General features: G+C 42.8%; 1 protein-coding gene across 3 annotated transcripts in view; it reads right to left on the bottom strand.

Annotated features, from left to right (window-relative positions):
- The window catches only part of LOC105686992 (latrophilin-like protein LAT-2), a 53593-nt gene that overhangs the window by 6453 nt on the left and 33289 nt on the right, over positions 1-13851 (bottom strand). The gene's annotated exons all lie outside the window — the stretch shown is intronic.

Here is a 13851-nt window from a genome sequence, read left to right as displayed (position 1 = left end):
AGTTGACTAATTAAAAACCTTCGTTGCAAAGTATGCAGATGTTTACAAATTAGCACGTTCTTTCCACGAGTTAATTAATCCAATTTTTCATTTTCTCACTTCTGCGGCTTTGTATAAGATTTTTTTTTTTTCTCCCCTCTTCCTTCACCCTTTTTCCCTCCCCCACCCTCTCTCTCTCTCTCTCTTCGTTCGTTTTCCTGTGTATAAATTATGTACAAGTATCAGGTATATACTGCACACGTATACGTTTTGTGCACGAAGTTGGCTGTTTTTACCCCCTTCTCGTTTCCTCTTTTCTTTACGAGGCGTTAAATTATATGGGGTTAAAAATTTTCCGAGCCGTTATGCTCGTGCGTCGATCGGACGAATCGAGGCCAATATTGTTCTTAGAAATTTTCAAATCTCCTCCACCTTGTAGGTACACCGTTTTCATTTCCACGGTTATTTGCGATACCGCTTCCGCGATATCGAATCCTGAAACATTTTACAGAGACAAGCGGGGACGAACGTTTCTATATCGATTTTATCTATTTATTTATATCGTTTGTTCTTCGTGATCTATTTTTGCGAAGAAATTCAAGGAATCGTTTCGCTGCAACTGCAGGGGAAAATATATTTTTTCCAATTTTTAGTTTGTTCTTTTTCATTTTTTGGCGAATCACGGCACAGGTTGAAAGATTGATGTATATAAATAGCTTTTGGAATATGAAAAAGTTCACGATTTTCATAACAAGTTTTTCGACTGATAATTCCCGTACACCTACTGTAGGTAATGTGCGACGTGTTTTGTGATAGACTACAATTTCTGAACCAACTTTCGGGTCGTTCGAAAGTCAGCGTCAATTCTCTTTGGGAATTGGAGTTAATAACATTGCGCAAACAAAATGAAACTTGGTAAAAAAGTAAAAAAAAAGAAAAAAGAAAAAAGAAAAACAGAAAAGAAAAGTATGATGAAAATTAATGCGAATATACTTTCCTCCCTTGGGACGGTAACTTTATCATATTTTTGAAATATTCGTTTCACCGCAGTATACGTATGTATATATGGTCATTTTTCCGCAACTCAATGTAGATTATCACGAACCTTATCGGACACGATAGTCAATAATTTTTCGGCTACACTACAGCCGGGAGAGAGAAGAGAAAACTTCGGGATTTAAACGAAGATGGGCGATGAGAAGCGAAAAAAAAAAATGGTATTATTTTCGGGGGGTTGAATTCACTCCAATTCAAGAGTCGTGCAGCGTGAAAAGGTATTCCTTATCAGTACAAGGTGTTCACTACGCAAGAACACCCGAAATTTGTTCGGATATTATTTTTCATAGGGATTTTTTAACACCTCGCCGACTTCCGTCCTTCTGGCGTTCGAGGTCCGCGCGTCGTTATCAAGGAGAAGTCGTTTAAATTCTTGAAACTCCACAATTGCCATGTATTACATACAATATATATAGGTATATATCTACGCGCTGTACAGCGTGTACATTCGTTGGGGGAAATTCTCGGCACCCCATGTATAATATATATACTATATAGATGGATATAGGCGTAGTGCGGATATGCGCACGTATATTTCGTTGAATTCCAACCTCGTTTCACAACTTTCCCTCGACACCCACACATTTTTGAATATGAGCTGCCGCGGAGTCGTCACGGCGAAGTTCCACGTGACCCAAGGAATATAAAAATTCCTTGGTTACGAGACGGTGCAGGGTCAGAAGTTCTCAGAGGAAAAAACATAGGTATTCATGGCGGATCTCCGTTCGCCCCTTCCCTCGATTTCCCCTGCTCCCGTCGCCCCGATATCTCTCACTTTCCCAGCGACGATGTTTTCCCCAAATTTACTACAATACTCCCAAGTCCGAAATGACGGAGGTGAAAAAAATTTTCATCGCGACGGAAATAAACAAAGGTAGGAAAAACAAACGATGATAATCGTCGCGATTCGAACGTTATTACCTCGGTAGAGAATTTTCATTTTCTTCCCGCTTCGTATCTTCGAACCGTTGGATAAAACGTACGACCCCCCCCCTCCCGGTAATAAACTATCCGTATACCTATATAGGTTGGCACATGTAACAAGGTCTGGGCGGAAAGCGACCTTCGCTGAAACGTGAGAATAGTTTCGTAAAATGATGGACACGTGAGATGAGGTTGTGAAAAGGGATCTTCTCGTCTTTCATAAAAATGATTTTTCGTTTTACTCCTGTTTTTAGTTTATTCCCTATCTCGTTATCCTCGACGTGTAACGTATACGGTTTTCGCTGCGGGATGTATATTGTCGATGAAAGAGAAAACTAGAAAATTGCTCCCGCGGATTTTAGCGAACGATTCGGTCCACGTTAGCGATGATGAAATTTCGCGCGAACGAGGATCAACGGTATCGTTTTACTTACGAAAGTCGGCCCCGATGGCCGATCGAAGTAGACACCCGCCGACGTGCAGCACGGCACCTCCGTCGCTGACTTGTTGTATCGCCCGCGTTCAATATTCGCTGAAATTTTCACTACGCTTCGTTATAATTATCGCGATATCGACGCGACGACGTCACGGCGCGCGGTAGGGGGAGAATTTCGACGTCGCGAATGCAAATTACGGCGCGAGTCATTCCGTCGCGATGTCAATTATCTCGGAATTTACCATCGCGTATACTATACGTGTAAGTATACTATACACACCCCCTACATCGTTGTTGCGAACATTCGGTAATCAAAAACTCATTCGATGTAATCTCGTGCTTATATACGGTACACACGCACACACACACGCGCGCACACAAATCGTTTTCGATGAACTGGAACTGAGCTTCGATCGCCCGATACCGGGGCTAATTGCTCCACGTTACTTCGATATCGAGTTACGGAAGACCCTGCCTACGGGTCGAAGCTTCTCGCGACAAATATACCCGGTGGTGCGGGTACGCTGATTCGTATACCCAGTCAAGCTCCAGATGCACCCATAGGGTAACGTATCCGTCCGCACCTATGTAAACGTAATGTTATACGCAACCGCGATTCCGATGCATCATGTTTATCGTCGTCGCGTTGCGATCCACGCGCGTCATCGCGGATCCGCTGTGCAATTCCTCGAAATTCCAATTCCTCCTAACAAGTGGTAGAAAATTTCGACTCGGGATGCATCGCGAGCTCGCGTTTTAATTTTCAAAAAATCGATGGAATTTCGACGTGTTTCGCTTTTTTCTCCCCAGGCGATTCGAGGAGCCGTTTCGCGTGGAGGTGCAGAGAACACGTGTAACGACGAACCGTAATTCTCGCCGCGAGTTGAAAAATTTGGGATCACGGTATGCGATAATTACCCAATTAGCGTGATACGAGTCGAAGGCGAGGCATGTTAATTATAAAAGTGTTTCAGACAAAATTCGTGGCGTAAAATTGTCTCGAAGAAAAGACTGCAGCGTAAGGCAAAAAAGCAAGAAAAAAAGAATCGCCATTTTGATTTGTTCGTAAAACGAAATATTTTTCACTCACAAAGATCATCATCGCATATCTCGAACGGCGATATGCCCGATATCCGCGGATTCTGAAAACGTGAGAATGATAGAAAGCGCGCGTGTAGAAAATAAGGAGAAAAGTTATACGTAATTTAATTTGCGAACGTGGAAGGACAAACTAGTTTCAATTATAAAACTCTCGCGACGTTATTCTGCTCGGACCGCACAGCTGGAGATCCCCGTCCGCGAAACAACGGCTTCGCGGGTTTAACATACTAATTGAGAAAAAAGCAACGCGTTGCACCGGCGAAATGAAAACTTATAAACAAACGAAAAGAACGTAAGGAAAAAAGAAAAAAAAAAAAATACGTGGAAAATTGCGCTACGATTATTAAAAAGAAAATCTGTTTTCTAAATCTCTTTGAAAACCCATTCTTCTAACCTTGTACTCCTTCGTGAAACGAAGTTCGATTATGAAGAGTAGAGAGAGGATCCGAACTCTCCGCTATTTTCCCGGTGAAATTTTCCCACAGAAAACATCCGAAGGCCCCCGGAGGCTGAACCGGAGCATTATTACAGTATGTTCGCAGAGGTGAAGAAGGTGTATCTACGAATTCATTTTCTACCATCCGATACATAAACCGAATCGGCAAAGTCCGCGTTTCTCGCGTCGGGATTTCGATTTGAACGTTTGCCAATAGACTCCCGGAGTTACCCTTTCTTTTCGGAGCGCCTTTTTCCCCTCTCCTCCTTCCTTTCGCGTCCCTATCCCCCGTGCTCTACGTACCACTCCGAGTCGAAGAAACTTCTGGATCGAACGATGCATCGCGCCTCGCTTTCTACCCGGAGCGAAGGTGAATAACATCTTGAGAAAAGCAAAAAAAATATCGAGTATTTACGTACGCTCCGAAAAAAAAAAAAAAATAAAAATAAAAACAAACCACCGAGGAGCAGAAGACGATCATTCGTTTCGACGGAGTGTGTAGATACGGACGGTACATCTACAAAATTCATAGAACTGTCTATAGAAATTGAATGCATTTCTTTCGAAAGTAGGCGATATATATATATATATATAAGGCATACGAATCCGTGTATCTATGCAGGTGAGGAATCGAATTTTTTTTTGTTTTTTTCTTTTGCACGAAACCTTCCGATCGCGGATATCTTGGAAGGATCCCCCATTCATTCGAACCTATTTCTGAGGCGAACGACGGCGGATAGGAATCATCCGAGTACGGAGCTGCGGCGCTCGTCTCATCCTCCGTTGCAATCTGCCCGATGAATCTTAGAAGGATTCTTTTTCAAAGTGAAAATACACAGGCGTCATAGAGGTAGACATCTGTTCGCGAAGCTTTCTGACGACGATCACTTTTTTTTCCCCTTCCTTCTTTCGTTTTTTCTTTTGTCATAGAAAGGTCTCATTCAAATCGCGTGCTATTGGACTTGGGCAATTTTTATCGTGACTCGAAGATTGCTCGAATTTTTCTACGATTTCATCAGGGTGTCAAAATCGCAAGTGATTTTTTTCTCTTCTTTACGTAGATCAGAACAATGATAATCATCATTTTTGAATTGATCTGCCTACAGTCTTGAACCCGAACCATATTTGTATTTTACACAGAAAATTTTTACAGCTGAATACGTGAAGCTATAATATAAACAGACATGTGTACGTTGCAGCGTACGTTGGTTGTGTGAAATTTACGATTTCATTCACTGTAACAAACATGATGTTTGCAGATAAAATCTTTTATTACTACCGACCGTATGTAGGAAGGATGTGTGGGTAGTTGGATTCGTAATCATTAAATTGTTGTTGTTGTTGTTGTTATTATTCTTATTTATTTCATCATTTACAGTTGCAAAATTATTACGTATTCGTGAAATTTCGTCGAAACAAGGTTCGCCAGATAAACGAAGAAAATGGTGGAGGAAAATCGATGATATTTTTAGTTCCACTCGACGCGAAAGCTCCGGATAAGACGGTAGGAATTTAACTGCGCCGTATACAGAGGAAGATAAAATCGCAGTTCACGCCGGGGAATTAAATGCGCGCCTTCTTTTAAATAATGGTCGGTCTGTTCAATTTCGTTAACAAATCAGGGTGATTCTTCTTTTCACCCTGAAACCGTTGGAGGGATCGCGAAAAGAAGGAGAATAAGAATAAGTTGAAGAAGCTTTGTTGACTTGACTACAAATTACTGCATTACACACTACATATTGGATTTCAAACCCCCTCTGCGCGCTTTTATTTTATACTCGGTTTGTATGGGAGAAAAAGTTCCGCGGCGTAACGCGCCCATCGGAGGTAGCTGCGTTTTATTTATTTTTTCTTCGCTCATTTTCCCTAGAAACGTGGGTACACAGGTATACGCCTATCGGTAACACTTTTACATATCGTTTCGAGCGAGGGAAGGTTGTGAAAAAAAAAAAAGAGACGGATCAGAATTTGAATCAGTTGAAATTGAATTATTCATAAATCGATCGATACGGAAGAAAAAAAGAACATATGTATTTCGGCATATCTATATTGTATACAATATGTACACCGTGATATGTTTATAAAAAATTCGAGTCTCGTTTGAAAAATTGAAAGATGCTAAGAGTTTCTACTCACTTATGCAGTAGTAGTCGGAGGAAGACGAGGAAAAAATGAGAAAAAAAGATAAAAGAAATACGTCAAAAGAAAAGGTAAAAAGAACGAAGAAAAAGGGATCAGCGTTTTGTCTTACATGTATATACGCGGGATACGTAATAATCATTCGGGATGGTTCGAAGAAAGACGAGGGACAAAAAAACGACCATAAGTAAATAAAAAGGAAAAAATTGTACGAAAAATTCTGACGGGGGGGAGAAAACGCGCCTTGGATAATTTCGCATGGATTTTTAAAAACGGGTCGTGCAGAACCCGCGCGTAATAAAATTCTCGTTTTGCGTAGCATCGAGAATGTTTTAATTTTTCCCCCCCCCCCGTACCTTTTCCACTTCATTTTTTTCTAACGGAAAGATATTCTCGGGTAAGCGGGATATGGGCGGGTCGTAAAACCGATATTTACATAACCCCGTAACCCTGATTTTCATGCAGAGGAGGGTGCGGACTAGCCAAGTGTCGCCTGCACCCGACAAAGTCGCTCCTGCTGATCTTAACGCCGCCTGAAACTTGGACCTTGCTAGGACAATTTCCGGGTAATTAATGACGTTATACTCTCATAGTCGTGTACCGGCGAGATAATGGAAGGATCGACCTCCGCTTCCACTTTTTTCCATTTTTCGAGTAACGGCGTCGTCCTGCATCGTGTGCATGTCGAACCCCGTGGGGGTAAAAATTCATCTTTCCTTCCTCCGGCCAGACGTCGATGATCCCATCCGCTCACCTACACTTTCGTGGTCTACGTTTCGCGCGGAGACGACCGATACGGGCGAAGGAATCTCCAGGGACTCCAGACCCAGCGAATTTTTCCAGACATCCCGTCACCGCGAAATCATTTCCGTTCCGTCGCGTACCGTCGCCTTTCGAAAGCGAGTCGCTCCTCGAAACTCACGAAAATCCGACGACAACGTCGCCCGAGATGATCCTTTCTTTTTTTTTTTTTTCTCTCGTCGTCCGTCCGAACGCGACGACGACAGAAGGATCGGTGGTCCTCAGGAATCGCCAATGGATCGCGAAATATTGTTGATGAAAATTTATTTTATCACGCGTACGTTACGATCGTATCCACGAACGAAAATTGCGACGGGAGACCATTGTGCGCGTGGGTACCCTCCTCCTTCCGCACAACGTCGAGACTTTACTTTTCAAGATATGCTCATTGTTAGACGAGATGTATTAACGTCAGACGCAGTTATGTAATAGATAAGGAGGGTATACAGCCGCCCACTTTACAGCGGTAGACGGATGGGTGCATGGATTATATTATTTCAATACCCAGACGATGTTACATCAACTTGAACCGACTGATTCTGAGTGCCATTGTGAGAAATCAAGATTGATAACGTTACACGCCATCCCTTCGTACGTCAAGATTAAATCATTCGTTTCCTTCGATTACGTTTGTAGTTTTTATTCTCGCTTATTATCTTCCCTTTTCAGGTTTTCAGTGAGGCACGTTTTTTGGTTTTTTTTTCTTCTTGTTTTTAAAGAAACAATTTTTCTTCGAAAGAATCTTGACCGGAGAAGCTGCGAGTTGTCTTCAAGAATTTCAACTATTCTTCGTTACGTTTCCTTCACCGCCAACACGCGAATTTCGAAAGTCAGCGTTGTCCGACGACACGGTATTTCCATCCAACCGCATTTATTCCGTTTTCATGAACTCCTTCCAGAAATTTTTCTCCGTCTCACCGAGAACGTTTGTCGGACCGTGAAATAACGTAATTTGCCGAGATGGGTGTACAGGTGTATCGCATGCAACCGAGCTAATAAACCTGCGCAGTAAATCCTGGGTACAAAAATATATTCGCTTCGAAAAAGTAAAGATAACGTCAGATATAATTCGCGAATTCACCCGAAATATAAACGTCCCCAACAATCCCCACAATTCCGTTCTGACGTTCGAACGTCTCATTTGTAACACCGCGGAGTAAGGGTCTCGATAAGCCCCTCGGAAATCCGCTGATAAATCGAACTTCCGATCTGTTTTAGATTTTTATTGACGCTACTTCTACGTCGCGGCGGAAATACATCGGCGAAATCCCGCCGGCGTACAAAGGCTTCAGAATCTGCGGATAAGTTACCGTAGCTTTGAAAATTTCCAATTCCGAAAAAATATCGGTATAGCCTTTAACGTACGTACCTACGGTTGAAAAATGAAAGTTACCGAAAATCTCATAATATGACGGCGAGGAGCTACTCCGTCTTGAATATATCGCTATACGAAACGATAATATCCGAAATATAAGGATAACGGTGTATAACCGGGGCCGGTTATCGATTTGCCATTTTATATTCGATCTCCGATATTATATGTATACCTTATACCGGCCAAAGGTATATAGCGTATAAGGGCGACAAACGACCGGGTTTTCTCTTAAAGGGCCACCCCGCGTTATACTGGACATCCCGAGGGTTACGGGGACGATTTTTTTTTTTTTTTTTTTCTTCTCTCCTCTTCCCTCTTCTCCCGCGAATTTTCCACCGTGGAACCGAACACTCGACCCCGTACACGAAGCGACCGTGTCACTTGTTAGCCAGCCTTCCAACGTTACGTCGTCCATGAATCAAATATCTTCGCGCTCTAATTTGATCAGAAAAAATGTCGCGGATATCCTCGCGTTACCGGCGAACCCGAAAGCGCTGTTGGACGATGAAGAACTCGAAGAAAATGGAAGATCGACTCGGTTTCTCTTTTCGTCCGAGTGGAAGATAAACGAAGAAGAAAACGTGAAAAAAAATATATATTTATCTGCAGCGTGTGCGAGTACCTTTTCACACGCGTACGAACGTCGGTACTTATATACATATATGTATATATATCGAGTCGAGCGGATGCTGAGAGCTGTTAGCGAAACGTTCAGCTTTTATTCGAAGCGATAAAAGCTTCTACTGTGTAGGGGTTTTTGAGAACAGAGGCTCCGGGGTAGTCCGCGACGTCGTAGTTGTCGTTACGCGGGGTCGGACGAGACGTCGGCTTATAAGGTACTCGTATAACATTTTCAATTCGAGTTGTCGTCGACTCGTCACCCGCGGCGGATTTTCTTTGCTTCCTTTTTGTTTTTCGTTGTTTTTTTTTATTCCACTTCATTTTCAACTCGTTAAAAACTACACACGGAGTTTACGACGCTTACCGTGACGTTTGGTTCGGGCCAGGCGCCACCGTGTTTTTTTGCTCTTCTTCTTTTTCTTCTTCGTTTCCTTCCTATCGGTAAAATCGAGCCTAAAACGCGTTAAATTCTCAATTTTCATATTCCCCATCGTTCGCAACTCGTCGTTCTTTACGGCGGTAGTTTACTCGCATTCGATGCTCGATGGCTCGTTGCTGTCTCCCCCCGCGATATCGTATTCTCCAACTTTTCCCAGCTGGAAAGCTCAAATGACGATGCTCGCTTTAATGGAATACAACAAAAACCACTCATAGCAGACGTACGTGTAACGTACATCTACTGTACCGAACGTGCAGTTCGATTGGCCAACCGGAATCGTCCGTCAAAATTTTTCCATCCCTTCGTACGCCTTACGTGTACAATACACGTGGTGTCCGAAACGAATTCAGATCGAACGGGTGGTTGAGATTTCTCGAGGATCTTCCTCGATCCGAGGTGGATACGGGGAGGTGCGAAATTTTCCCTCGGGAAAGTTTTTCGTTTCTCCGTTCGTGGCGTGTGAATTATAAATGGAAATGAAGCGAACGAATGAACAATGATTCGGAAATAGTGTGTCGCTTGATTAGCGGTGAAATGAATATTCACGAGATGCAGGGGATTCGGTGCAAGGTTTCGCTTTGGATTTTCGACGGAGTTGGGAGAGTCGGTCGGACGGGGGAACCCCCGCGGTGAAACACATCTCGTCCCGTATACGTGGAGCTTTGACCCGGTCTTTGATGGCGGGCGTACGACCCGGAGGATCGGGATGCCATGGTTTACGTTACGCTCGTTGAAGCTTTGCTCCATCCGTTCCGAATATCCACCACATCGCGGTACGTGCCGTACGTAGTGTTTGGCGAAACATTCGCTGTACACGTGTAGAAATGATTAAAGCTTACCTCGGTTGTACGAGGACTCCACGGCGTACGAATGCCGCTGACGGGTCGTAGAGTTAATTGCGAGACGTCGGAGAGGGAAAATTGTTCGGAAAAATATGGTTCTTTAAATTTTTTCAGACAATATTTAACGAACGTTCGCTACCAACGGCGCATCGATTCCGACCAGTTTTCACCATCGTTTTCTTGCAGGGGAGGGGGGGGGGGGGGGGGGGAAGGGGAAATCAGGTAGAAACGATATCTCAGGACAAGCTGTTACCCCCGATCCGTTAAACATATTCGCCGAGTGAGCGATTGATTTACAAGTTGAAAAGTCGATCGTTCGATCATCCGCGACGTTATATATGTGCGTAAGGTGTTCGGGGAGACGTGGCGGTTCGAAAACTTGCGGTGAACGGGAGGGCGAGTAACTCAAGTCGCGCTGTAACGCAACGTTCTCAAACTTGCATCCCTCGAATACTTTTTACCATTTTATTTTCCACCATATCCCGTAGGTTACACGATTTCGAAGGGAAATATACGCGACGCGGTTAGCTCGCGGACTCGTGGGTTTTACAGCGAATTATACCGCAGGTAAATTGGGAGTTGTGTCGGGGACTGTGTAACATATTGCGTTTCAAAGCCTAACTTCCGGGGGATAGGAGGAGGGGTTCCCCGGGGACGCGGATTCTCACGTATGTAACACATACGTTTCGTTTACTGTTGCACGAATTAGAGGGATCTCGCAAATTACAGGGGCAGTTTTGAAAAGCTCCGCGTTCGTGTCCACCGCACGATGACTTATTCAGAAATGCTACTTTTTTTATTCGTTCTATTTCACTTTTTTTTTGATAATCAAAGCTCGACCTTTGTGGATTATTTTCTACGAAAAATGGGCATATTCAAAAATACGTACCCTGCAGGCCGAAAAAAATCGTAGAGAATTTTATAAAAAAACCAAAATGAAGGTTAATTCGTTTTCTTCGTGACGCTTTTTGAAAAAATTGATTACCTGCATTTTTGAGTCCGTCGTTTCACTTTTAATGCGGTGAGAAATTTCGAAGGGAGCAGCTTGTGTGGTCAGAAATTTTCCCTTCTTTCTATCTTCCGTTATTTTATTATTTTTTGTTTTTTTGTTTCAAGGGGTGGGAATATCTCACATCCGCAGGTATTCGGTTGTTACGAATAACAGCTGCCCCACGTACAAGAAAATCGGATAATACGTATGTGTATAAATTTGTATATGTATTTACTATACATAACCCGAGCTACGACGACGCGCGATATTTTATAGGGGGAAGAAATTCCGAACCTGTGGGATACGTACGTATGTATACATGTATGCGTATATGTTCGTACGTACGTACATAGGTGTGTACATGTGACTGCTTATCGCCTTTTCAGATACACCGAATTACCATGTAAACCGCTTTTCGCATAACTATACATACGATGTAATATATTGTCGGTATATATACATACGAACCTATTTCAACCGTACATCATACGGACGTTTATATACGTACCGATGTGCGTTAGTTGTATAAATAAATTCAGCGAACCCGCATTACACAGTGTCCATTGTACACGGCATTTTGTGTAATTTGAAAGAAAAAAAAAAAAAATGCGAGAAACAAATGTGCAATAATCTTTTTTTTTTTCCATTTTCGAAAGAACGATCACTTTTTTTTTTCGGTTTCCTTCTCGTTTTTGGTTGGAAAAAAGCCTCGTACGAAGAGGAAAAAAAAAGAAAAAAGCTTTCGAAGATAGCACCTACTTCTGTAACTCGATCTAGGTACTTGTATATACGTTTAAAAATTGAATCGACCCGTTCCACGTCTCTTCACGGTTAAACTTTCTTAATGGAAACAATCCGAAAATCTGTAAACTACGTGAAAACTGCCGCCGCTGTCGCTCCAGCTGTATTATCAAGGCAAAATAAGTTACCCCGAGCCCCCCCGCCCCCCAACGGTATAAATAGAAGAGAGACCGCGTTGCGCATCACGTACGTGTTTCCGCAACGAATTTTACCAAAGAAATTTGAATATTCGATTTTCAATTACCCCGCGTTTTTTCACTCTCTCCATTTTCTTTCACCTTTTCCCCTCCTACTTCGTTGAGCTACGAAGTACGTAACGCGCGTACGATTAACTCTTGGAATGAAATTGCGTGATGTCGAAGAATGAAGAACAGAAATAATGTGGCAGCGGTAGTAACAGCGGTGATAAGGGACAATAAAATGCGGAGAAACCAGCGCAACAATTTTCGATCCGTACGTTTGCAGCGTGGGGGGTGGGTGTATAAGTTTCGACTGCGCGACGTGAGACCTACTTTTCTTCCTTCATCGTTATTTAGTAAAATAATGAATTCTTCTTTCCGCCATTAACCTGGAGGCGCAGTAGGTATAATCGTATAATTATTTCGTTCCACCCCTTTCACCCGGTCTTTTCTTCCTCCGTTTCCTTCCTTCCGCGAGGCCTTAATAAAGTCCCTTCAAAAGAAAACGAAATAAAATTAAATAGAAAGAAAAAAACAAAAAAAAAAAAAAAATGGAGACGAAAGAAAAAAGAAAGAAAGAAAGAAAAAAGGAGTTCGGCCGTGAAAAGAAAAGTGTTAGCAATTTGCGGAGCGGCGAGATATTAGGGTCGTATTATCCACACCTAGTAACACAGAGCTTTGCATACGAGCTTACCCGTACCTCCTCGTGCGGGGGATATCGTCGGGGTGTTGAACGTAAAGAGAATTCTACCGTCGTAACTTTCCAACCACCACCGACACAAACCACCTTCGCCAGGCCCTCCCCGCCTAGACCTTTCGCCAAACTGACAACGAGCCAACGAAACGAAGCCGAGGTCTATAAAACAATGCAGCCGGCGGGGGGGAGGGAGGAGGGAGGAGGTGAGGGAGAGTTAACGGATTTTGCGGTACTGTGTATATTGGTCTCATGTAGTCGCGCAACATCACAGAGGATCCAAAGCAGACGGAAATTTTAACAAGCGATCGTAATGTAAATAAATTATGAAATAAATTAATCGACGATCCGAGTTTTGATATTGCAATTCCGGATGATCAATCACGCGGTGAGAAGGAAGAAAGCGGAGTTTCACCTCCGCATATTCTACAGTGAAAATTTGAAGAAATAAGAAAATTTCCGAAGTGCAGAAAGAACTGCGTTTTCGTTGGATAAAATTCATGGAAAATCTCGAAGGAGTTTGTCCTTTTTCGCTATTTTCTTCATTCTTTTATACTCGCCGTGCTTTTGATCGTCGGGATAAAGGAAACTTCGACGGATGGAAACCGGCGACTTTACCTACACGTACGTACGTACGTCGGAAGAAGAAGAGAAAAATAAAATGGAAATAAAAATGTGCGAATTGATTTATTTTTTCGTCGACAAAAATGACTTTTGGTCATTTTTCTTTGTGAATAGTTTCGGTTGGATGTCTCCCTCATCGGATGCAAGGAACGGGATCAGGTGCGTTTCTACGTTTCACATAAAATTACCACAGGTAATAGCACTGAAAAATGTAGCGAAGTAGCAAAGGAAATTTTCTTTTTTTCTTCAATTTTTTCAACAGAAATGTAATTTCAAGAATGAAACTTTGATCAAGGCGACGAAGAATCGATCCTGAAATTTTCATCTCGGAGTTTGCCGAAAGCGAAATTCATTAGACGAAACACGGGGTGCGCGAAGGAGTCGAAAATCGAGTCTAATCAAGGTGAAAAGCA

Source organism: Athalia rosae, chromosome 1, assembly GCF_917208135.1.
Source record: "Athalia rosae chromosome 1, iyAthRosa1.1, whole genome shotgun sequence".
Classification (NCBI taxonomy): domain Eukaryota; kingdom Metazoa; phylum Arthropoda; class Insecta; order Hymenoptera; family Athaliidae; genus Athalia; species Athalia rosae.
This window is presented reverse-complemented; position numbering and strand designations above follow the sequence as displayed.